This window comes from Amblyraja radiata, chromosome 21, assembly GCF_010909765.2.
Source record: "Amblyraja radiata isolate CabotCenter1 chromosome 21, sAmbRad1.1.pri, whole genome shotgun sequence".
NCBI classification, from domain to species: domain Eukaryota; kingdom Metazoa; phylum Chordata; class Chondrichthyes; order Rajiformes; family Rajidae; genus Amblyraja; species Amblyraja radiata.
In genome coordinates this window covers 7,794,928-7,810,287 of record NC_045976.1, presented here as the reverse complement: position 1 = coordinate 7,810,287, position 15,360 = coordinate 7,794,928, and the positions used below count along the sequence as shown (strand labels likewise).

Here is a 15,360-nt window from a genome sequence, read left to right as displayed (position 1 = left end):
CATTGAGTGAGTGTGTGTTAGTTTTAGCGTGCGGGGATCGCTGGTCGGCATGGACTTGATGGGCCAAAGGGTCGGTTTCTGTGCTGTATCTCTAAACTAAACTTTTGATGTTCACAGTGGGAAAGGAAGAGGAACAGAGGAGGTTGGATGAAAGCAGTGATTTATCCAAAGTAGTTTGGGGTTAATTTGAGGCCCAGGTTCTTGCTGGCTGTGGTCAACCAGACAGGGTTTGTGCAAGGTTGGTGAATGTTGGTGGCTTTTGTGTTGAGAACACATTGAAATGTAATTGTGTCCTTACCCCAGGCTTGTACATGTTCCATCGTCAGCATAGCACCCCTGCATTTATTACTGTTGCAGTGCACTGGGCTATATTATCAGGCTGAACTTGTGACTGAGCCGAGGGAAAGACTTGGAGAAGTGAAGTGGTTTGAGATTTTTCTGGGGGAGGGGAGAGGGGGTTGTTTAATTTCCGAAGAGTGAAAATACACAGCTCCAGATTCAGGGGCAGTTTCATCCCAGTTATTATCAGGCAAGTGCACCATCCTACCACAACTAGAGAGCGGTCCTGAGCTACCATCTACCTCGTTGGAGAACCTCAGACTATCTGTAATTAAACTTTACAATACTTTATCTTGCACTAAACATTATTCCCTTCATCCTCTTTCTGTACACTGAACAGTTGCCTCCCACACTCCAAAGACTAAGGACAAGGGGTAAGTCATTTAGGACTGAGATGAGGAAAAACATTTTCATCCAGAGAGTTGTGAATCCATGGAATTTTCTGCCACAGAAGGCAGTGGAGGCCAATTCATTTGATGTTTTCAAGAGAGTTAGATTTAGCTCTTGAGGCTAAAGGAATCCAAGGATATGGGGAAAAAAACAAGAATGGGGTACTTATTTTAGATGATCAGCCATGATCATATTAAATGGCGGTGCTGCCTCAAAGGGCCAAACGGCCTACTCCTGCACCTATTTTTCTATGTCTCTATGTTCCCTGTTCCCAAGACGTGCAGGTTTGCAGGTTAATTGGCTTTGGTAAAGATTGTAAATTGTCCCTAGTGTGTAGGATGGTGCAGAGATACAGAGCAGAAACTTAGTGGGCCGAACAGCCTGTTTCCACATTGTGACTCTAAACTAAACTAAAAATTGCCTGGGTGAATATGTTTCACCAACAGCAAGAGTTCATTTGGGCTAATTACCCCTTATTCTATCACTAGACCGATGACCAAATCTTGAACAGTACTATTTGTTCATCAATAAGGAGCTCAGTGCCCAGTTAGAGTTCCTCTGGGATTACTCTGCTTCAGACTGTGTCATAGCCTTGGCCCAAGATGGATCCAAGAGTTGAACTCCAGTTGCATGGTGAGTGACTGCCCTTGATACCAGAGTACCATTGACCAAATGTGGCATCTGGTCAAACGGAAGTCAATGGGCATCAAGGGCCACACAGCCCAAAGGTCAGGGCCCCACCTCACACAAATAATGGGCCAAACACAGCCAGGTGGGACAGTGTAGATGTGGCATCTTGGTTGGCAAGGCCAACTTGGCCATACCACACAAGATGCCCCATCTACACTACGTCTGTTTGCTCTTTGACTTCTATGCTCAATTACTCTAAAGGAAGATAATTGCCAATTATCACCCCAGGACTTGCTCAGGGCAGAATCCTAGGCCCAACCATCTTCAGCTCCTCCCCCACCATCTGCGCTTCCTTGTAACATACAATGCCACCATTCAATCCGTCAGGTCCATTCCAGCATTTAACGCAACCCTCTCTGGCAACATATTTCACTGCAAACTAATTTTGGTTTACTGATACAGCGTGGAAAAAGGCCCTTCGGCCCACCAGCGATCCCCGCACACTAACACTATCCTACACACACACACTAGGAACAATTTGCAATTTTACCAAGCCAATTAAACTACAAACCCGCACGTCTTTGGAATGTGGGAGGAAACCAGAGCACCTGGAGAAAACCAACACGGTCACATGGAGAACGTGCAAGCTCTGTACAGACAGCACCCATGGTCAGGTTCGAACCGGATTCTCTTGAACTGTAAGGCAGTGACTCTACCGTTGCTCCACCGTGCCACCCAAGGTTTTGGAGTACGAAAGAAAGCCAGGGGCCCAGAAGAAAACGCCCACAGGAACAGAGAACGTGCAAGCTCCACACAGACAGCACCAAATGACGGACCAAACCCAGGCTGCTGGAGCTGCAGGAGAGGTTGGAAGGTGGAACATATGTTGATGTTTGCACAATATTCAGTTGTATAGAACAGTAGATCAGAGGAACAGCCCTTACAGCGCACAATGTCCAAGTTAAATTAATCTCCTCTGCCCTGCACGTGATCCATATCTGTAGACCAGTGTCACTCTTATTATGAGTCTTGCTTTTGTAGTTACGCCCACTAGCGTTGCAGTAACCGCCCCTTGCCTGGTTCCCTTAGAACTAGAGAGACGTGCAAATGTGAAGTCGTTCTTGCTGTGTAGTTAATAAAGTCTTTGGATCTTTATCATGGTGCAAGGCTCCAGTTATTATACAGCCGAGTCACAATAATACCCCTCCATACCCTGCATATTCTAAAACCCCTCCTTAATGCCACCATCAAATCTGCCTCCAACACCAGTGCCAGTCAGCCTGTCACAGGGCCCATTACTATCACTATATATTTTTAATTTGCCCTGCAAATCTTCTCTAAATCTTGGACGCCACACCTTAAGGCTAAGCCCTCTAGTCTTTGACATTTCCACCCTGGGGAGAAATGTTCTGACCATCTAGCGTATTTGTGCCTCTTGAATTTTATACACTTCTATCAGATCAGCCCCTCAACCTCTGGTGCTCTGAACACAAGGTCAAGGTCTGAAGAAGGGGTTCGGGTCAAAACTTTGCCCATGTACAGGGTCTTGGTGAGACCACACCTGGAGTATGGTCTCCTAATCTGAGGAAAGACATTCTTGCCATAGAGGGAGTACAGAGAAAGTTCACCAGACTGATTCCTGGGATGTCAGGACTTTCATATGAAGAAAGACTGGATAGACTCAGCTTGTACTCGCTAGAATTTAGATAGAGGGGGGATCTTATAGAAACTTATAAAATTCTTAAGGGGTTGGACAGGCTAGATGCAGGAAGATTGTTCCCGATGTTGGGGAAGACCAGAACAAGGGGTCACAGTTTAAGGATAAGGGGGAAATCTTTTAGGACCGAGATGAGAAAAACATTTTTCACACAGAGAGTGGTGAATCTCTGGAATTCTCTGCCACAGAAGGTAGTTGAGGCCAGTTCATTGGCTATATTTAAGAGGGAGTTAGATGTGGCCCTTGTGGCTAAAGGGATCAGGGGGTATGGAGAGAAGGCAGGTACAGGATACTGAGTTGGATGATCAGCCATGATCATATTGAATGGCGGTGCAGGCTCGAAGGGCCGAATGGCCTACTCTTGCACCTATTTTCTATGTTTCTATGTTTCCTTCGCTCCATAGATGCTGCTGCACCCGCTGAGTTTCTCCAGCACTTTTGTCTACCTTCGATTTTCCAGCATCTGCAGTTCCTTCTCCAACCCAACTAATGGTCGGGATATGGAGAGAAAGCAGGAACGGGGCACTGAGTTTGGATGATCAGCCATGATCATCTTGAATGGCGGGGCTGGCTCGAAGGGCTGAATGGCCTACACCTGCACCTTTTTTCTATGTTTCTAACCCAACCCCCTCCCCCCATACAAACAGGAAATGCACCCTCAATGTCTCCACATCCTTCCTGTAATGAGGCGATGCTCTAAATGCAGCCCGATCAAAGTCTCATAAAGCTGCAACATGTTTAATTTAGTTTAGAGATACAGCTTTGAAACACACCCTTCGACCCACCAAGTCCAGCCGACTAACGATCGTCCTTACACTAGTTCTGTCCTACACACTGGGGACAATTTACAGAGGCCAATTAACATACAAACCCACATTCTTTGGAACGTGGAAGGAAACCGGAGCACCTGCAGAAAACCCACGTGGACACAGTGAGAACATGCAAACCCCGGGTCTCAGGTGCTGCAAGGCAGCAACTCTACCGCTGCGCCACCATGCCACCCTGGCTGTGTGGACTTTCTGACTCATACTCACTGCCCCAACTACTGATAGCAAGCATAGCATATGCCATCTGTACCACTGTGGTGTGACTTTCAGGGGGGCTAGGAAATTGGACCCCAAGATCCCTCTGTTCTATTTATTTGCAACTCCTCAGAAGATGAAAAAGTCCACGTATATGAGTGTAACCCACATAAGTATAATAATTTCCCCACCATTATCATCCCAAGTAAACGGGATAGAATTACCAAAGGACAATTAATTGGACTATTCCCTCTTCCAAAAGATAGCCAAGGCAACAACTATCATGGGCAGCATGGTGGTGCAGCGGTAGAGTTGATGCTTCTCAGGGCCAGAGACCCGGGTTCAATCCTGGGTGCTTTTCAGTACCGAGTTTGTTCGTTCATCCCATGACCCGAGTAAGTTTTCTCCGGGATCTCCAGTTTCTTCCCACATTCGAAAGAGGTACAGTTTTGTAGGCTAAATGGCTTGGGTAAAATTGTAAATTGTCCCTAATGTGCGTTAGGATAGTGTTAGTGTGTGGGGGTCGCTGGTCGCCACAGACTCAGCGGGCCGAAGGGCCTGTTTTCACACTGTATTTCTAAACTAAACTGCAGTTTGGAGGTGGTACTTAGGTCACAAGCCTCACCACCATTCACAGGGCAGATGGGAGTACTGGCTACTTGCCCAGATGTGTTGAGCGGCTGCCAACAGCATCAAAGAACCCAAGCGAGCATCACCAGCTTCTACCTCGTGGATACACAACGGGACTTCATCAACACAATAGACAATAGAGAATAGGTGCAGGAGTAGGCCATTCGGACCAGCACCGCCATTCACTCTGATCATGGTTGATCATCCACAATCCAGCCATCTCCCCATATCCCATGACTCCACTATCTTTAAGAGCTCTATCTAACTCTTGAAAACATCCAGAGAATCAGCCTTCATTGCCTTCTGACGCAGAGAATTCCACCGATTCACAACTCTGGGTAAAAAAGTTTTTCCTCATCACAGTTTTCAATGGCTTACCCCTTATTCTTAAACTGTGACCCCAGGTTGTGGACTCCCCCAACATCAGGAACATGTTTCTTGCATCTTGCGTGTCCAATCCCTTAATAATCTTATATGTTCCAATAAGATATCCTCTCATCCTTCTAAATTTCAGTGTATACAAGCCCAGTCGCTCTCTTCTTTCAACATATGACTGTCCTGCCATCCCGGGAATTAACCTCGTGAACCTACGCTGGTACCAAGTGTCTAGGATAGTGTTAAGGGCCTGTCCCACTGTACAAGGTAATTCAATATCTCTCCCGAGTTTAAAAAAATAATAAAACTCATGGTAAGCACGTAGAATGTACGTAGCGGGTACGTTGGAGCTCGGGACGTCTCTTAGTGGCTCGTAACGCTAATGGCAGGTACTCGGGAAACGCGGTAAGCTCGTGAAGATTTTTCAACATGTTGAAAAATGTCCACGAAAGCCCCGAGTACCTGCGAGCGGCTATTACCGTAATTCTCCGAGTTCAAATCAGGGGGAACTCGGGAGAACTCTTGAATTACCACATACAGTGGGACAGGCCCTTTAGTGTGCGGGGATCGCTGGTCGGTGCGGACCCGGTGGGCCGAAGGGCCTGTTTCTGCGCTGTATCTCTAAACTAAACAGGTAGGGTTACCCAAAACAACAGACACACCCCAGCAAGTTCCTCCACAGCATGCATATTTTAAGCACTATGATTTACTATGTTTAATTACCGTTGTGGGCAGACAAGATTTATTTATGGTTTAAGAAAAAACATGTTTTATTTATGGCTCAAGACAAGTACTGGAGTAACTCAATGGGTCAGGCAGCATTTGTGGAGGACATGGATGACGTTTCAGGTCAGGACCCTTCTTCAGACTGATAGTTGAAGAGGGGAAATGGCTAGGTGGGGAGAGAGAGACAATCTGGCAAGTGATAGGTGGGTACAGGAAGGCTTGGAACTGTCTTCCAGCTCTCTCCCCCCCACTTCCATCAGTCTGAAGGGTCCCAACACAAAACATCACCTATCCACGTTCCCCAGAGATGTTGCTTGACCTGCTGAGTTATTCCAGCACTGTGTGTCTTTTGTAAAGCAGCATTTGCTGTTCCTTGTGTCTACAAGTTATTTATGGTACCAAGTGCAATTCTCAGAAACTATGTAAACATTTGTGTGGCCAAATTTTTTTTTAGAGATACAGCACGGAAACAGGCCCTTCGGCCCACTGAGTCTGCGACGACCAGCTGAGTTACCATGTCTCCACACACTAACACTATCCTACACACACTACAGATACTTTTACAGTTACACCAAGCCAATTAGACTACAAACCTGTACGTCTTTCGAGTGAGGGAGGAAACTGAAAACGCCTGGAGAAAACCCACGCAGGTCACGGGGAGAACGTACAAACTCTGTACAGAGAGCACCCATTGCCAGGATCGAACATGGGTCTTTGATGCTGTAAGGTGGCAACTCTGCCACTGTGCCACCCTGTTATGCTCAGCCAAAGTCAAAATAACATTCAACAGACACTTTGCTAGGATATTACTTATGGTTTGTGATCAAACAACAATATCATGGACCGTCCTCTCCCCAAAATGTAACTGAAACCAAACTCAGTTGGGGGAGGGGAAAAAAGGAGAAAAAAACAAATCACAGCTACTACTGGGGTGGCACAGCTGGTGGAGCTGCTGCCTCACAGCACCAGAGACCCAGGTTCGATCCTGACCCCGGGTGCTCCAGTTTCCTCCCACATCCCAAAGACGGGCGGGTTTGTACGTTAAATGGCCTCTAAATTGCCCCATGGTGTGCAGGGAGTGGATGAGAAAGTGAACAACAGAACTGGGTGATCGATGGTCAGTGCAGACTCGGTGGGCAGAAGGGCCTGTTTCTGTGCTGTATTTCTCAATCAATCCAAGTAGGAACAAGGCCCTTCAAACCAATAAGCCACTGTGCAACAAGACCAAGGCTGATCCAAAATAGTGTAAAACCCACATTCCTGCCATTCCCTCACGATCACCAATTCCCTCATCGACTAACATTCTCAGCCCTTAATATACAAAGCCCTCCCTCCCTCCCCACAACACAACTCCCTTTCCAGAGAAGGAATCCACTTGGTTAATAGCAATCACACACAGTGAACAAGAGCTTATTTTTCAGGTTGAGCTGTTAACCAGTTGACAGGAGTTAAGCACCATCAACCCAAGATGGTGTTCACATAAATATTGACACCAGTTGAAGCACTCTAAACATCCTTTACACATGTCAATATGTTCAGCTGAATACATGAGCTGTCAAGGAGGGAGGCCGTAATTATTTTTTCTAAACTGTTGATGAATATTGACTCAAGACTGCATTAAAACATCAAGCACTCGGTTTTTTTTAGGACATGGGGCAGGGAAAGATACAGCACAGGAACAGGCCATTCGGCCCACAATGTCTATGCTAGAGATAAAGTCATCTTCTCTGCCTCCACATGGCCCACATCCTCCATTCCCTGCATATCCATGTGCCGATCTAAACTCCTCTAAGCCACTATCATATAGTATCCGCCTCCACCACCACTCCTGGCAGTGAATTCTAGGCACCCACCACCCTACTTAAAAAAAATAACATTCCCCACATAGCTCCTTTCAACTTTGCCTCCCGCAGCTGTGCACCTCTATGGTGGCACAGCGGTATAGTTACAGAGCCAGGGACCTGGGTTCGATCCTGGCCACAGACACCATTTGTATGGAGTTTGTACGGAGTCTGCACCAACCAGCCATCACTCCGTACACCTGCACTATCCTACACACTAGGGGCAATTTAACCAAAGCCAATTAACTTACAAACCTGCACGTCCCTCAATGTGGGAGGAAACCGGAGCACCCGGAGAAAACCCACGCAGTCACAGGGGGAACGTTCAAACTCCACACAGACAGCACACGGGTCTCTGGCGCTGTAAGGCAACAACTCTACCGCTGCGCCATCGTGCCACCCTAATGATCACACAAATCGGATCACTATATTGAAAAGTATCAAAAACAACAAAACCTGTATCTATACAACAGATCGCGTGGTTTAGGGAAGCTGGTGTGTAACAAATGCATGGATAAACCTTCAAACAGAAGCGCACGCACTAATGACGTTACTGGTTACATAGGGATGGGAATGCATATTGTGTAGAAAGGAACTGCAGATGCTGGTTTAAACCAAAGATAGACACTAAAAGCTGGAGTAACTCAGCAGGTGACAGCATCCCTGGATAAAACGAATGGGTGACCTTCTGAAGACAGGTCTCGACCCAAAACGTCACCCATTCCTTTTCTCCAAGGATGCTGTCTGACCCGCTGAGTTTCTCCAGCATTTTGTGTCTAAGAGGGATAATATTCTTGCTTCTAAAAAAGACAGTGCTGGAGTAACTCAGTGGGTCAGGCGAGATCTCTGGAGAGCATGGATAGGCGACGTTTCAGGTCGGGATCCTTCTTCAGACCAGAATCGTCACCTATCCATGTTCTCCAGAGATGTTGCCTGACTCGCTGAGTTACTCCAGCACTTTGTGTCTTTTTGTTGGCAAGCCGGGAACTGCAGTTCCTCATTTCTACATTTTTGCTTCTGTTTGAATACTAGGACTTTAAACTCTCCCCCGAAAGTCACAATCTGTGGAGAGTGCTTCAGTTTCACACTATGACTCCGATCTAGATCTTGTGCAGGCTTCTAGTGTGCAACTTCAGCAAGAACAAATGTACATGTTGCAGCAGACCTCAAGGTATGGATAGACACAAAAAGCTGGAGTAACTCAGCGGGAGTTCTTCCCAATAACCTTTTCAGGCTTAAGCCCTCCCTTCACCACCTCCAGTTTAAATTCCATTTGGAATATTTTGGAGGACCAAGAAACCAAGAACCAAGCGGGACCGGCAGCATCTCTGGAGTGAAGGAATGGGTGACGTTTCGGGTCGAGACCCATATTGATAGCAGGACAGCCGTGCAAAGCCAGCGTGTGAAACAATCAGTACAGAAGTCGGGGAGGTATGCTTGGCCAGAAATATATTCTGAAGAAGAGTCTGGACCCGAAACGTCACCCATTCCTTCTCTCCAGAGATGCTGCCTGTCCCGCTGAGTTACTCCAGCTTTTTGTGTCTACCTTCAGTTTAAACCAACATCTGCAGTTCCTTCCAACACAATACATTATAGACGCTCCGAGCTAGCCATGCAAGGCCAGTCAGCCGCGGGCACACCGCAACAGCAGGCCTGGCTCACCCGCCACAGACCAGGAACCCATCTAGAGTCGTCTAAGCCTCGTCTCCTGCTCCACCCCAAAGACCACAAACAGGGGAGGAGTGGGGAAGGGAATCGGTGATGGACACTGAACACAGGGCTGTTTTGAAGATGGCGGCCTAGATAGTGTGGACGTGGAGATGATGTTTCCACTAGTGGGAGAGTCTAGGACCAGAGGCCACAGCCATGGAATAAAAGGACAAACCTTTAGAATGGAGACGAGGAGGCATTTCTTTGGTCAGAGGGTGGTGATTCTGTGGAATTCATTGCCACAGACGGAGATGGAGGCCAGGCCATTTGGGTATTTTTTAAAGTGGAAATTGACAGGTTCTTGATTAGCACGGGTGCGGGGAGGTTACGGGGAGAAGGCAGGAGAATGGGGTTAGGAGGGAGAGATAGATCAGCCATGATTGAATGGCGGAGCAGACTCAATGGGCCGAACGGCCTAATTCTGCTCCTATGTCTAATGAAGAAATATTAAATAGAAATAGAAAATATTAAAAGTGTGGGCCAGAACGTGAGAGCCAGTGTGTGCTGAATTCTCAATGCGAATCAAGACCAGCCTTTACCACACCGATACGCCAGAGATGATGGGGGGGGGGGGGGGGGGTGAAGGGGGGAGTAACAAGGTCACGAGTGGGCTCCACATAAAATTACAGGATGACATTAGAAGTGTTGAACTTGTCATAGGCAGACACAAAGCCAGACAAGTGACTGGTGTTTACATTGCATTAGTTACTCTAGTGCCATCTAACACGAATGCCATGTTTTACAGACGTGACACATCGTCTCAAATTGCACACTCCGTTACCAAGGTGCATCATACAAACAACACCACTGATATCTCCAGCTTGCTAAACACTTTCATTCCCCCTCCCATTCCCACACCCACCGCCCATCTCCTGGTTGCTAAACACTTTAACACCCCCTGCCATTCCCACACATTCCATCAGTCTGAAGAATGGTCTCGACCCGAAACGTCACCCACTCCTCTCCAGAGATGCTGCCTGTCCCGCTGAGTTACTCCAGCATTTTGTGTCTATCTTCACTAATATACAAACCAAAGATCCTATAGACCAAGATAGACCACTCCTGCTAAATGCAATGGGCTGACGTGTAGTAGGCAACGGGCCTTTTTTTCTCATCCATTTCAGTAACCCGACCCGACCCGCAGTGTAATCAACGTTGCGGGGTAAACAGTTTGTGTTAATAAATTTAAATTCTGAAAATGAGAAGATTTTTACCAAATAACTTTTATTTTTACGAGGATGTTTCCGTAACCGGCTTCCGTCTCCGCACTAGTATCTTTGCTCCGCTACGGGATCTTTGGTGCGGAGACGGAAGCCGGTTACGGAAATGGGGCCGAAAATTCTCCATGAATCCATGACCGTAATACGTCTTTTTCGTCGAGTGGTCTATCTTGCTCGCTATAGGATCTTTGATACAAACCAGCACTTGATCCCAGTGTTAACACAAACCTCTCCACAGAAGGGGGAAGCTCTCTCTAGCCCTACATTTCACACCTCTTCTCCTTATCTGACACCATATTGTCTTCTTTGCATCTTTTAGCCTTGCTCACTTACTCCACCCACCTGCTAATCAACCATCCCCCCTCACCTTTGTCCAGCCAGGAAGAAGGGTCCCGACCCAAAACGTCACCTCTTCCATTTTCTCCGGTTAGAGATGCTGCCTGACCCGCTGAGTTACTCCAGCACTTTGTGTCCTTTGTGTAAGCCAACAACTGCATTCCTCGTTTCTACCTCTCCAGTTATCATGCCCCCTTCTCCCTTTTCCAGCTTTCTCCCCCTCCCCAACACAATCAGTCTGAAGAAGGGTCTCGCCCCAAAACGGGGTACTGATTGGGGATGGTACACAAAAATGCTGGAGAAACTCAGAGGGTGCAGCAGCATCAGTCTGAAGAAGGGTTTCGTCCCGAAACGTCGCCTATGTCCTTCGCTCCATAGATGCTGCTGCACCCGCTGAGTTTCTCCAGCATTTTTGTGTACCTTCGATCTTCCAGCATCTGCAGTTCCTTCTTGAACAACATACTGATTGGGGATGATCAGCCATGAGCATATTGAATGGCGGTGCTGGCTCGAAGAGCCGAATGGCCCACTCCTGCACCTATTGTCTATTGAAACATCATCTGTCCATTCCCTCCACAGATGCTGCCTGACCTGCTGAGTTCCTCCAGCACTCTCCAGAAGGCTCAGGGCTAATAGCTGGACATATTGTCATTTTACATTTGCTATTATTCAAATTCACACACCCATCTTAATCATATTGCTAACGATAAAATAGTCTAGGGCTCAAGAGTAGCTAATTGTCATTTGTATAGATAATGGAACAATAAAATTCTTACTACACGAATATTGAAAATTAACTCCAGTGACATTTTGAAAACCTAATTAAAGGAACTTCTCCCCATTATCTTTAAAATTGTTTACTTGGCAGTGGAAATAATTTGAACTCAGTTTTATTGAAGAAATTTAGAGTTGCACAAAATCACGAGGGAGGATTTTGCAGAGATGTATAAAACCACGAGGGGAAAAGAGGGTGAACAGACACGGTCCATTTCTCACCAGGGTCAGAGAATCAAAAGCACGAGGGCAACAGGTTTGTGAGAAGCAAAAGATTTTATAGGAAGATGAGGAGCACCCTTTTTCACAAAGAGGGGGGTGGGTGGGTGTATGGAACGAGCTGCCAGAGGTAGTACTTGAGGCAGGTACTATCCCAACATTTTAAAAAAACATTTTGACCGATGCAAGTAAGAGTTTCATTGTTCAGTTTGGGACATATGACAATAAAACACTCTGGACTCTTGGATAGTAAAGGTTTAGATGGATACATAGAAAAATAGACAATAGGTGCAGGAGTAGGCCATTCAGCTCTTTGAGCCATTCAATATGATCATGGCTGACCATCTAAAATCAGTGCCCCAATCCTGCTTTTTCCCCATATCCCTTGATTCCTTTAGCCCGAAGAGCTAAATCAAACTCAGGCCAAATGGGGAATCTTGGTCGGCAGGGATGAATTGGGCTGGAGGGCCTGTTTCCGTACAGTACTACCATGCAATCAAGATCCAAGTCAAGAGAGGTTATTGTCATGTGTCCTAGATAGCACAATGAAATTCTTGCTTGCTGCAGCACAACAGAATATTGTAAGCCAAAATACAGAACAGTTCAGTTCAATATACACATAAATAAGCAGGTAAAGTGCAATAGGCTGTGATCCGCTAAGAATCTCATTCTCCTAAACTCCAAAAACTACTGACCCACTGAATGCTGTTTCAGAAGTTAATAAGGTAGACACAAAGTGCCGGAGTAACTCAGCGTCACAGGCAGCATCTCTGGAGAGAAGGAATGGGAGATGTTTCGGGTTGAGACCCTCCTTCAGACTGATGTCAAGGGAAAGGGCGGGACAGAGATGGAACGCAGTCAAAGACAGTAAGACTGGTGGGAGAACTGGGAGGGGATGGAGAGAGAGGGAAAGTTTGAGAAGTCAATGTTCATACCGCTGGGGTGTAAGCTACCCAAGCGAAATATGAGGTGCAGTTCCTTCCATTTGCACTGGGCCTCACTCTTGACAATGGAGGCGGCCCAGGACAGAATGGTCAGATTGGGAATGGGAGGGGGAGTTGAAGTGCTGAGCAACCGGGAGATCAGGTAGGTTAAGGCGGACTGAGCGGAGGTGTTCAACGAAACGATCGCTGAGCCTGCGCTTGGTCTCGCCGATGTACAGGAGTTTTAAAAGTTCACAAGTTCCAGGAGCTGAATTAGGCTTTTCGGCCCATCAAGGCTACTCAGCCATTCAATCTATATTTCCCTCTCAACCCCATAACCCCCAACACCTGTACTAATCAGGTATCTATCTATTTATCTCTGCCTTAAAAATATCTCTTGACTTGGCCTCCACTGCCTTCTGTGGCAATTAATTCCACCGATTCACCACACTCTGACTAAATAAATTCCTCCTCGTCTCCTTCCCAAAGGAACTTACTTTTAATTCTGAGGTTATGACCTCTGATCCTAGACTCTCCCACTAGTGGAAACATTCTCTCCACACCCACTCTATCCAGGCCTTTCACTATTTGGTAAGTTTCTATGAGGTTTCCCTTCAACCTTCTAAATTATAGCCAGTGCAGGCCCAGTGGCTTCAAACGCTCATCCTATGTTAGCCCACTGTTTATTGCTTAAGGGGGAGGGGGGATTCTGAGCCACAGCCCAGCTTTAAGTCGCCAAGCCGGGTATACAGTGAATTAAGGCAACGCTGCCCAGAGCCGATCAACGCCTCATATGCGTGCCAAGAACACGTAAGTGGGACAGGCCCTTTAATACCGTCCCGCCGCGACCTATTCCCAACTCGCTGACCCACCAACATTATCGGGCAGTCGGGAGAGGAGTGGCTGTAAAATCCCAAAATACCCCCCACCCCCCATAAAACAAAAAGATACATTTATAATCGCCAAACACGTGCGCTCCCACCACCTGTAATTAAACTTAGTGTGGTTTCAAGGTTTAAAACCTGACTCAACTTCAAAGCCATCTTCCTATCTCTTGACTACACCATTACCAAGATGTAGTTCTTGTTTCCGCTTTGAGGAACTGTCTCCACGCAGAAGCAAAACAAAAGAAACTCTTTTCAAATATTTCACCTCGCCTGTGTTTCAAACTTGGGTGACAAAGGGCGGAGGCTCCAGATAGACTTTGGCTTCCACAGGAGGGAACTCCCTCATCCATAACCCTATCCTACCACCGCCTCCTCTGGAGTGAACACTCCGTCCTCCCCAACACTATCCTACCTCCCTTCCCTCTACCCCAGAATAAAACTGCCCCCTGCCCCGGACCCTACCCAAAGTGAACTACCTCCACCTGAACCCTATCCTACCCCCCTCATTCTGCCCCAAAGGAAGCTCCCTCCTCCACTCCCCTACCCCCCCGCCTCGTTGCCCGACCCGGCATCTGCATTGCGGGGCCGGCCCGGGCACAGTGAGTGAATGAAGTGGTTCTCGTCCCCCACCCTCTGTGTGAGAGGGAGGCGAGACACACACATAGACAGCCAGCTGCCTCGTCAACGGCCACACTCATAGTGGGGAAAGTAGCCCGCTGGAGGACCATACGGTGGGGTCTCCAACCTCCCTCTCCCCACCGTCCCCGGACCCACCAGTGAGCAGGTCCACGCCCCTGACAGCGAAAGAGAAAACGAAAATATAGCACTCACCCTCCGACTCTCTCCCGTTTAAAAGGGCTTGGTCCGTCCCTCTCGGCTGTTCAAAAAGCATTGAGTAAATGGGAGAGAAATTGAAGGGAAGAGGTGGAGTGAGGGGTGGTGGTGAGTGTGTGTGAGGCGTCTCACAGCAGTAGGGTGCGGTTAGTCAGAGAGCGCGGGGTCCCAGTGAAACTGGCCAGGAAACCAACACGAAACTGGCCCCTCTGTCTGTCTGTGTCTCTCTCTGCCTCTCTCCCTCAGTCTCTGCCTCCCTCCCTCTCTCTCCAGTCCTGACACACACGCTCTTCCCCTCCCTACTCAACTGTGCCTTCCTTATTTTCAACCCTCCTCCTTTTAATTTTTTTTTTTTAAACCCGGCGATTTTCTCCAAAGATATCAGTTTAAAGGAAAACAAATTCACCCCCCGTGACTGACTGTCTCTCTCTCTCCCCCTCCCTTGACGTCAACTGCAAGGTCTGCCTTTCGCTGGGTCGCCTTTTTTTAAATAACATTACGTCGCCAGCTCTGTGCGATGTTACCAGGAAGAGGCGTTGCTTGTAAAACGCAGAGAATCTCCCGGTCAACGCCACTGCCTACACCGCCCTTATTTAATCGTAGATTTGCTACACAAATGTCAGGAGTGGCTCTGACCGTAGCCCAGACGCCTAGTTGGTATAGAAAATACACTCTGGGGCGGGCCAGGCCAGGTGGTGTAGACACAACACAACTATTGCAACGTTTAAGAAACATTTAGGCTGGTGCTTGGATAGATAGACACAGAATGCTGGAGTCACAACGGGTC

The 15,360-nt window shown here is 47.4% G+C and overlaps 1 protein-coding gene across 2 annotated transcripts in view; it reads right to left on the bottom strand.

Moving 5' to 3' along the window:
• Positions 1-15,087, bottom strand: part of kras (KRAS proto-oncogene, GTPase) — a 41,940-nt gene extending 26,853 nt beyond the window's left edge. The window contains exons 1-2 of one of the 2 annotated variants that reach the window (XM_033039448.1): positions 14,994-15,059; positions 14,571-14,810 (exon numbers count right to left, since the gene is read on the bottom strand). The gene's annotated coding sequence lies outside the window, so the exon portion shown is untranslated. Of the gene's footprint in view, positions 1-14,570 lie in introns of both variants that reach the window. The other variant, XM_033039449.1, reaches the window with a different exon arrangement.
• Positions 15,088-15,360: the final 273 nt, after the last annotated feature.